The sequence below is a fragment of the Crocodylus porosus genome, unplaced genomic scaffold (genome assembly GCF_001723895.1).
Source record: "Crocodylus porosus isolate Cpor-Errol unplaced genomic scaffold, CroPor_comp1, whole genome shotgun sequence".
Lineage (NCBI taxonomy): Eukaryota > Metazoa > Chordata > Crocodylia > Crocodylidae > Crocodylus > Crocodylus porosus.
Genome location: NW_017728918.1, coordinates 48,693,282 through 48,704,593, shown reverse-complemented (window position 1 = coordinate 48,704,593; position 11,312 = coordinate 48,693,282).

The following is an 11,312-nucleotide window of genomic DNA, read 5'->3' as shown; positions in this document are numbered from 1 at the left end:
GGCACCTGTCTGGGGTCTTATGACCCCTGCCACCCCCAGTGCTCCTTCCTGCCCATGGCAGGGGGGTCGGACTAGATGATCTGTCCAGGTCCCTTCCGACTCATTGATTCTATGATTCAAGCCTCACAGTGCTACTGACCTTTACCGACTCATTGATTCTTCTATGTTTCTATGTTAAAAAAATAGAAACCTGTGTGGCAAACAACAGCCCTATCATGTAAAATGTAGATAGACCCAATTCAAACAAATTTATTCTAACTGGAATTAGGCCAGGACATTGGGGCTAGCAGCCAAAGGTAGCACAGGAAATCTCATGGTCAAAAGTGGTCACATTCTTAATCTTATTTCTGATTCCAGAATGGCTTCTTGAATAGTGCTATGTCTCCTACCCCAGAAATTGCCCCATTATGGCTCAAAGAGAATACTGCTATTTCCTGCAGCAGCAAAATGTTCCTTATTATTCAGCTTGTGAGATCTAATCGTATCAGAGTAAAAGCCACTATGTCTACTGTGTCTTTATACGTCTGATTTTAACAAATTAGTCTTCTGCTTCAGATGCATTATTGCATTCACATCTGTGGTCTATTTTTGTACATGTGATTCTTGCAATTCCACATGCAAGGATGATAGTAAAGTAAAAAGTCTATTTGTTATAAGTTGCTAGGCTATGGGAGAAACCAGTTTAAAGTTTAACTTCCAAAGCATCTCCTGCTGACTTGCAAAAACTGAAGTACCACTAATAACTGTAGCTTTTTCAATGGAAATGCAAAATTATTCAAGTGAATATGTTTAGGAGAGAACCATAAAAATATTTTTTTTTATTACAATAGTGATGCAAGTGGAGATGAGAACATGAAGAAAAAGGATGATTAACAGTGGCAGAGGGTAGGTTTAGGTTAGATATCAGGAGGCGCTACTTCACGGTCAGGGCAGCTAGGGTCTGGAACCAACTTCCAAGAGAAGTGGTGCTGGCTCCTACCCTGGGGGTGTTTAAGAGGAGGTTGGATGAACATCTAGCTGGGCTCATTTGACCTCAGTATTCTTTCCTGCCATGGCAGAGGGCCAGACTAGATGATCTGCTCAGGTCCCTTCCGACCCTAGAAACTATGAAACTATGAAACGGTGGAGTACCAAGCCTAAAACAATCATAAAATCTAATTGCCACCTACTAAGGAAGAAAAGAATTTCAAGATTGCTTTTATACTCAATTATTTCCCTTCATTTGGATTGCTCCTGGTCTTAGAAAGACAAAAAAAGAAAAATTGCATTTTCTTACAATGGTCTTTTGTCTGTAAGTTGTGTCTTTACTATGCAATTTTTCTTTCAGGATTATGACTTTTTAGTATTTTTAGTATCTGCTATCATATTAATCAAAAACATAGCTATTAATTATCCTCATCATTATTATTAATTATCCTTGTTCCAATGTATGTAAAAATAACTTCAAAATCCTCTGTAGATTTCATCATGCATTCTTGTCCTTTCTTCTTCTGAGTGTTGTTCTGCCAACTTTGTGCATAATGAGTGACTAGATTTTTATCATTTATCAGGGTTTTAGATGAATTAATCTCTAGCCATTCCTCATGGTAACATGCAAGAATAATATGATGGAAGTTTTTTTTTAAAGGAATACTGTTTGTTTGTTTGTTTTAAACTCATTGAATAATTTTTTATTGTGCAGACAAATTTTGTATGAATTTCTGTCTAGTCAGTAAAGAAAAGGCTATGGTGAGCTGACATTATGGGTAAGAATTTAAGAGCACAAGAATTTGAGCAAAGTAAAGGCAAAATTCTCACAAGCGCCACTGTGTAGATAATTTGATAGTATTATATTTAATACTATTATGCAACAAGGCTGAGTTATCACTACTTTAATTTTTTCAGTTTTTGCTGATTTAAATTCTGAGCTTTAGCCTTGAACTTTTTAGTTTCAAAGATATAAGTGAAAGAAAAACAAACAAACCAAAGTTGGTTATTGCATTATTTTACAGTGCAAAGAATAAAATAATAGAAATTAGAATTGAAAACATTTATTAAATCATGTGTACATGTCTGGTTTGGTATAGGAGCTCTCTAGCAGCCTTAGAGCATGCTTCCACTTCCATCCATGGGATGTTTCCCTGGGACATGGGTGCTGGGTTATGTTCGACCCTGAGGGAGGCCCCTAAACTTTCCTGCCATGACTTTATCTTCCTTTCAGTACTGGGGTTCTCCCTTGTGGGACCTTGCGGATGAGGCGCTGCCCCTTGAGGGCTTTCTTGGGGCTCCACCTCCCCTACATCCTAGCCATATGCCAACCTTCAGAATGACCAAATGATGGATCACCAGCTTGTCTCTTTGATGTTCCTTCCTGCTCGTGTCCCCTCTTGTCTGTCCCTTGTTGTCTTTCTTCACCCCAGGTGTCTATGGGGTGTGGGACTGATCCTTGCGCTCTCAGGTTCAGTGAGGCTGCATCCACTCCTCTCCTTGACCATTCAGGTCAAATGGAGATGCTTCCCTGGTTCGGGCTCTGAGTGCCCTCCAAGAAACTAATGTAAACCAAGCAAAAAAAAAAAAAGGAAGGAGAAAAGAGAAGAACAGCAGGGGTTCGGGCCACAGCCCACCCCACTCACAGGTCTAGCATCTGTCATCGTCAGGATCTCTTGACACTGTCCTCCTGGGCCTGGCTGTCCTGCTGAGCTGGGTGTTTACCCTTTTAAGAGATCCAGGACCCTTCTGGTGGGTCCCCATCCGGGCGCTCACAGATCCCCTTCCATGGTGAGCCTGTGGCCTGGGGGGCAGCGTCACACCCTCTCCTGGGTTTAGCTGCCACCCCTGCCATTTCCCTGCTGTGGGCTTTTGAATTTACTGGGTGGTGGTTTCTGGTGACATCATCCCCCAGTGTCGCCTCCAGTCTTAAATAAAAGCATCTGGTGAACCATGCCGGTGGTTCCTCTTGGCGCTGCACAATGCCACTTTTTCTGCTGGATGTAAGTGAGCCCCCTTTTTAGAGTTTTTGGGCTCATTTTTCTGTGGGCTTACCCTAGCCTTGCATCCTGCCCTGAAGGGGTGTTCTGGCACCTCCACTTGTGTCCCCCTGGGACACAACCCCCCCCTTAAGATGCCTTGGGGTGCTCCGAGTCTTTGGCTCAGTTCCCTACCTGGCGTCTCTTGTTTCCTTGTTATCTGGTTCACTATGTTTGGTGGTCTGTCTCCAGCCTCGCACATGAACAAAAAAAAATTGGCCAACATTATTTTTTCTGGGGAGGTGTAGTATTTGAAATTTGAAAGGTTGCAAGGCCAGGCCCCACTGGGTTACGTGGACATTATCGGTTCTGGCCCTGCTTAGCCATTGTAAGGGTGCATGGTCCATTATACAGTTGAACTTCCTCCCCATCAGATAGTAGAGGAAATGCTCCATGGTCCATTGGATCACCAGACATTCCCACTCTATGGTGGCAAACCGTGTCTCCACAGGGAGTAGCTTATGGCTCATGTATGCCATGGGTCTTTCAATCCCTGTGTCTCCTTGTGTCAAGACAGCCCCTATAGCTGTCTCTGAGGCATCTGTCTGTAAGATAAAAGGTTGTGAAAATCAGGTGTGTGTATCACTATGTCTTCACACAACACCTTCTTAAAGAGCTTAAAATTGTCTCATTTTGGCGGTCCATTTTATTGCCTCCATTCTTCTCCCTTTCAGGGTCTCTGTGAGTGGTACCACTAACTCTGAAAAGTGGGGCATGAACCACTGATAATAATTATTCAACCTGAAATAAAAGCAGCTGATGAATCGCGTTGGCGGTTCCTCTCAGCACAGCATGGCTTTTTCTGCTGGAGGTAAGTGAGTGCCCTTTTTAGAGTTTTCGGGTTCATTTTTCCATGGGCTTACCCCAGCCTTGGGTCCTACCCTGATGGGGTGTTCTGGAATCTCCACTTGTGTCCCCCTGGGACATCATGTAATGGAACTGATGCCTAAAACTTCATTTGAGTGAAGTGCCCTATGCTCTGAGCTTTCTGTCTTCTGTGAGATCACCTTTAATGTGTATGTCATGAATTCATCCCAGAACAAAGTTGCCTTTGGGGTTCACTGTGTGCATCTACACATGCACATTTACTGCACAATAACCAAAATTAGTGTGCAGTAGGGGTGCGTGTCTACATATACACACCTGTACTGTGCAGTAAATATGGTGACTTGTGCTGACGTGAGCGTAAATTTGATACTTGCATCATGCAGGTACCAAATTTATGTCCAATTTAGTTACTGCACAGTAACACACATGTAGACACCTTACTGAACAGTAACACTGTGTGTGTGAACTGACATGGGACTAACTTTAGTGCCAAGTCATTCCACACACAGCATTAATGAGCTTTAGTGCCTGAATGTGTAGACACTGGCCTATTTCTGCTTACTGTGCAGCAAATTTAAGCCAGCGTAAATGCACATGTAGACACACACTGTATAACGTGCATGAATATTTTCCTAAATCAGATTTACTTCTGTGGGTTTTGGTCTGTATTTGTCAATAGAGTGAAGCGGGTTTTAGTTTTGTCATATTTATACCTGGATGTATTTGATTTAAATATAATTTGGCATAGATTTCATAGACATTTGGGCTGGAAGGGACCCTGGAGGATCAAGTCCAGCCCCCTACTCCAGGGGCAGGAAGTCAGGAGGGATCATAGGATCCCAGCCAGAAAAGCATCCAAATGCATCTTGAAGGTGTTCAAAGTGGTTGCTTGAATGGCGTCCGGTGGCAGTCTATTCCAAAACTTGGGGGCTTGGACAGTGAAGAAGTTCTTTCATATGTCCAGCCTGAAACAGCCATGGTGGAGTTTGTGACCATTTGATTTTGTCATCCTTTGGGGTGCTCTGGTGAACAAATGTTCCCCCAGATCCTGATGAGCACCCCTGATAAGTTTATAGGTGGCCACCAGATCACCCCTGAGCCTGACCTTTTCCAGGCTGAAGAGTCCCATGGCTCTCAGCCTCTCATCATAAGGTCTGTTTTCCTGTCCTCTGATCATGCACGTGGCTCTCCTCTGCACCCTCTCAAGCTTCTCTACATCCTTTTTGAACTGTGGAGCCCAAAACTGGATGCAGTACTCTAGCTGCAGCCTCACCAAGGCCGAGTACAACGGGAGAGTGATGTCCTGGGATTTGCTTGAGAAGCATCTATGAATGCAAGCCAGCATTTTGATCACTTTACTAGCTGCATCATCACACTGAAGGCTCATGTTCATCTTGTGGTCAATCATGACCCCCAAATCCCTTTCATCAGAATTGCTAACCAACGTTAGCACTGCCGAGCCTATAAGCACACTGCAGGTTTTTCCTCCCAAGGTAGAGAACCTTGCATTTTTCGGTGTTGAACACCATCAGGTTCTCATCCACCCATTTCATGAGCCTGTCAGGATCTGCCTGGATCACTCTCCTATCTTCAGATGTGGATGTTTTACCCCAGAGTTTGGTGTCATTGGCAAACTTGGCCAGTCCACTTCTGACACCAATATGCACATCATTGATGAAGACGTTACAAAGTATGGTCCCTAGGACAGAGCCTTGAGGGACCCCACTGGTCACAGCGCATCAAGATGATTGGCTTCCAACAACCACCACACTTTGGGTCCTACCGCAGAGCCAATTCCCCAGCCAGCGGATTGTGGTGAGGTCGAGGCTGCAGTTAGCCAGTTTAGCCAAGAGGTGATGATGGGAGACCAGATCCAAGGCTTTTAAAGTCAAGATATACAATGTCGATCTCTTCCCCCTTGTCCAGGTAATAAGTCACCTGGTCATAAAAGAAAATGAGATTGGTCAGGCAAGACCTACCCACAACAAACCCATGCTGGGTGTGATGGCCAGAACCAAAGAAATTAATAAGTAATAAATATATACTTCTTGGAGGCATTTGGAACTTTTGTCCAATATGAAGCTTGTATTTTTGTAACCCGCAAATGTAACCTGTGAACTGCCTAGGCCACAAAGACAAAGCTATAGCTATGAAATTAGCTGACCTAATAGTTCTTTCTCACTCAGAATTTAGCCTTGATGATGATAAAACCTGGATTCAACTGCCTAGCTTATCCAGTACATTTAAAAAAAATAACATCTCAAAAAAGCATAGTCAGAGAGTTCTGAAGGGGCTGGATTTAGGCGGGGTAATGTTAATTTCAAACTTGAAGATGCTATGTTGCAATTTGCTTATTGGATAAACCCAAGCATGGGCAATAACTTATTATAATGATTTGTAACACCTTTTAACCCCATAGGATAACAGCTATAAAGTAATATTATGAATGCTATATAACAAAAAAATTAGCATAATTAGGATATAAAAGAACACGCACGTCAAAGTAACCCTTGGGAAGGACGGAACAGAAGGGTCATTGCTGTCCCATACTTTCACAGATCTCTCTTACTCCCTGTAAGACAGGGGACAAGATCCTGACTGAGGGGCTTCCACTGGTTCTCCTTTGGGCAGCCCAGTTCAGAGACGTCTGACTTCGCTGATTCAACTTGATGTGCATCTTCTAACAGAGGGACTATCGATAAGTTACTAACCAAGTGGGAACTCTTGGTTAATTTCTTTATCTGTTTTATTATCACTGTCAATCACTACCAACAATAATCTATATTGTTATGTTGTCTGTTTATTAGCTTAACCTTTTTATTAACTATTATATGTGCAAACTATATCTTTTGTTGTCATAAGTAAAATTCATTATTTTTTGTAAGTGAAACTTGTCATTGCTTTCCTTTTCAACATCACCTCAATTCCGAAACAAAAAGCCCAGTGGGTAATAAAGTTGCAGTGCTCAGCCAGTCTACAACTAAATTGATATACTCACAATGCCCAGCTGGCCTGTGACAGCTGGGTATCCCTCAGGATATTGCCTTCAGCTAGTCTGTTAAGGATGGCCTCTTTGATGATTTTTTCAAGACCTTCCCAGGATAGAAGTCAGGCTGATGGGCATATAATTTGCTGGATTTACTTTCCTCCCTTTCTTGAAGATAGGCATGACATTGGTCCTCTTCCAATCATCAGGCACTTCACCAGAGCACCAAGAACTCTCAAAGATCCATGCCAGGGGCTGAGCTATGATGCTTGCCAGCTCCCTGAGTACCCTTGGGTGTAACCCAACTTGAAAGTATCCAGCCTGTCAAGGTGTTCCTTCACGAGGTCAGCTTCGATGGAGGGCAGGGAATCTCCCTCACCTTATTCTCCCTGACCCATAGTGGGCAGGGCTGTCCCATGGGACTGGTGAAAAACTGACAAAAAGTACCCATTTAGGAAGTTCGCTTTTTCCTGGGCATCAGTTGTCCATTGCCCCATCTGGTTTAGCAGGGGTCCAGCGTTGCCCTTGCTTTTCCTCCAGCTCCCCACATATCTGAAAAAGGACGTTTTATTTTCCTTGGTATTTGTTGCTAGCTGGAGTTCCATCACAGCCTTGGATTTCCTGGTTTGTGGTCTGCAGGTGCAGACCAGAGCAGAGTATTCCTCCTTGATGGTGGTTCTAGTCCTTCATCCTTTGTGGACCAGCAGTAGCATTAGTCCCCCCATCCCCTGGTGGGCTTAGTTTAAAGCCCGGTGGAGCAGGTCAGCCAACCTGGCATAAACCTGTATATAGTATTTTATATAAATGTAATTTTGATATAACCAAGGGCGCTTTGTGAGATAGTAATTAAGTTACCCTCAACTGTTCACATAGAGGTAATTGCTGAGAATTATTAATTCACAGGGTTTGTTGATTCATCACTCTTGCCTATCTGCTCCGAGTCATAGGAGCCAGGCTATCACAAGACAACAGTGATTTTATCCAAGAATACTTCTTTTTAAAATGTAAAGTAATACCTTGAAACAGAGACTATATATTGGATTAACAAATGTTCACATCTGAAAGGACGCACTTATGATCCTGGTCTTAATTAGATGAGGAAGGATTTTTGCTCTGGTAAACATTTCTTTGGGATGGGGAGCAGGTGGGAGGGCATTAAGTTACTGGCATAGTATGAACCCTCCAGAAATGAAGGGGTCTATATTAATGGCCAGATGGGCAACTGTAAGCTTGCCTGGAGAGAATGGAATGGTCTTCAGTCTTCCTGGGTACAAGGTAACTGTGTTGACTAAGGCAAGCTGAGAAAAGCAAAATGACAGAAAATCTTGCAGGAGGGGCCCTGACAGCAAGGTCAGAGGCATGGCCTGCTTTTCAACCTATTGAAACTGGCTAGAGACTACATCCTTGGATTTAAAGTACAAGACAAGAAGAGGTTATTGTTCTGATTTTTGGGGGGTTTGTTTACTCATATCTTTCTGTCTGTATTTCAAGATACAGTTATTGATGTCTTACATGTTTTCTTGTTCTTTATAATAAATCATTTAAAAATATTTTTACAAACCACTTAAATGTCAATGATATTTGTTTCCAAGGTATCTGGCCCATTACACAGAAAGGAGGATTAATCTTTTCTAAGCATATGACCTGACAAAGGTGTTATCCTTCTAGCTGAGAAAATTCCCTCTGCCAAAGGCAAGGCCTGAGTGACACAGGTAGGGCTGAGATGCCAGAGGCCAAAGAACCGGCCTCTGCTAACCTCAGCTGGTTCTCAGTGTTCAAGCATCAGAAAGCAGAGAGGAGTTTGGGGAAAAAGGTATGGAATCACACAAGAAGTATGTCTCAAGGGTGCACCCAGGGTGAACTTGGGCTAGGAAACATCACAACTTCACAGTATCCTCCCATTTCAAATTTCTCCCAAAATAACCTAACTGTATGTAACAACTAATGGGCTTGACTATGATTTCATTTATGTTTTTTTATACCAGAGCCAATCCACTTAGTACGATGGAACTGCTCTGAATTTACACCCTGTGAAATCAGAAGTAAACCATGTAGCACATAAATCTCTAACTGATTCTCACTGTACCATGTTTATCTGAATGAAGTGACTGGATTTGAATGCCACGAACTCTGGGCCAAATACTGTCCTTAAATTATACTTATAACACACATGCACTGCAAGAGGGCAGATTTTGGCAGCTTTGTCATTTTATGGTATGGATTTATTCACTTAACCATAACATGCTCTCTGTTCTGAACTGTTTCTGATTTAAGCAAAAGCTTTTTATAAAGAGAAATGGTGAAATTCTATCCTTTGGCTGAAAGAGTGAATTATCATAGAAATATTTAATACAACCCCACAAGAACATCTCAGCTAAAGATCTAAAGCATTTAATTTCTTTGTGGGTTCATAACATGATCTTCTACAATAGTGAGGAGAAATATTTGTCATCAGAATCACATCTTCAGTCCAGATATACTGAAACACTGCAGGTAAATACCTTGCAATATGTCAACTATCTAATAAACTTCTAATCAGTTCCTAATCATTATGCACGACTACCTGGTGCTGTTGGCAAAAGGATTCAGCATTTCAGAATCTGTGGAGCACACTCACACTTCTTTTTTTCTAATCAAGAAGAAACAATCTGAAGCATTCTGTTCTCATTTTCAAAGGGTCCTGAGGGTGCAGTCTCAACAACTATGCTAGTTACAATTCAATTAAATGACAATCTATGCAGAATAAATTACTGACATGAACACACATTGAGAGTTTTCATATTATCTGCAAAACCTCACCAAAGGACAAAAAAAACCCCATATGAATTGTGAAAATGTTCAAAGAAAGTTTCAAATGTTTTTAGCTTAATAAGCCTTTCTCATGTTGTACATTTCTTGAAAGAACTGTAAAATCATTGAATTGAAAAGCTCTAATATAACCTTGTATTCAAACTTTAAATATTAATACATTCTTATATAATCTTAAATTGAACCAACAAGCTCTAAGTGCACTTGCAAAAAAACTTAAAAGCCACACACAACTAACATTGCTAACATTGGTGATCTATTGACAACATTACCACAGATTCTTATTTCTATTACTGTAGTGCCTAAGACCCCTAGTCATGATCTGCTGTACTATGCGTTGTGTAAGCACAAAACAAAAAAGCCAGTCTCTACCCCAGCTTGCTAGACATTGTCATAGATCCTCTGCAGCTTATCTTGCCAAGATCTTCGCAAGCACCCCTTGCAAAGATAACCCCATTCTCTAGTCTACTTATCATAATCCTTGTTTCCTTTATCTTAAAACACAAATATGAATGAATATATGGAATTCACATGTGTGCACATATGGCACTAGACAGCAATGTCTTTTTCTGGTTCTGACATTGACTTGATTTGTGACCATGGACAGGTTATGGGCTTGATGTAGGAGAAAGTGGTTGAAATTCTCGAGTCTCTGTCATGCTATGTGACAACATTTATCTCATCTGTTACTAAAGAAGATGATTTTGGCCAGGTCTGCACAGCCAACCAACAATATTTTTGTTGAGTCTTAAGTGTTGACTCAGTTACACTGGCAAAAAAATAACAGCACTACTTTGTTGGGAGAGCCAGTATAATCTATTCTGGCATAAACTGTATCTTCACTAGAAAGGTTTGCTGATAACAGCCGGATGGGCAATCTATTCTCATGTAAACTAAACCTGTCACAGTTACTCCGTCTCTTTACACCTCTTCTTCCCTTCCCACACTTGTCTGTCTTGTTTATTTAGACTGTAATCTAAATACACTGATCAGATGGTATATAGAGTACTTATACAGCCTTTGCATAGAAGCTGCCCAGTCCCTAGGTGATTATAAAATACTTAACAATGGGGGATTTGATCCATACTCAAGGGACAAATTTCATTGTGTGCTGACTTTCTCTTTGAAAGGTGAGTGAATGTATTTACTCACATACCATATACACCTTTCCCCCAAAAATTAGCCCCTCAAAATGGGGTACGTGTTTTAAGTAGGATGCTGATTTTGTTTTTTTGCTGGAGCAGAAGCAAGCCTGGAGACACTGTGTGTACAGTGCAGCTTCCAAGATGGCTACTACTTGCACCTTGCTTAGCAAGCAAAGGGGTAGAGTCCTGTGTTAACCCTCTCACCAATACAGTAGCTATTGGGCACTGTAGCTTCTGGTAGTATGTTGATGAGGGTTGTGAACTGGAAAAATCAGGAAGTTTCTGCTACCTCACCCGGACTGTTTCCTGGGATGCCGCATTTCCAGTATATTGTCTATTTCCAGAAGAACTTGCGATATGTCACACAGTTGGCTATGACTCCAGAAAAATCTTTTCTTCTACATTCTGCCTTTCAAAAACAACATGCATGTTTTCTTTGTGGGCTTCTTGTATGTAAGAAAAGATGACAATACAGTTCAGCTATTCAGCTGTTGTGGCAATGCACAAGAGAGTGGATCTCAAACCATACAAGGATTTACA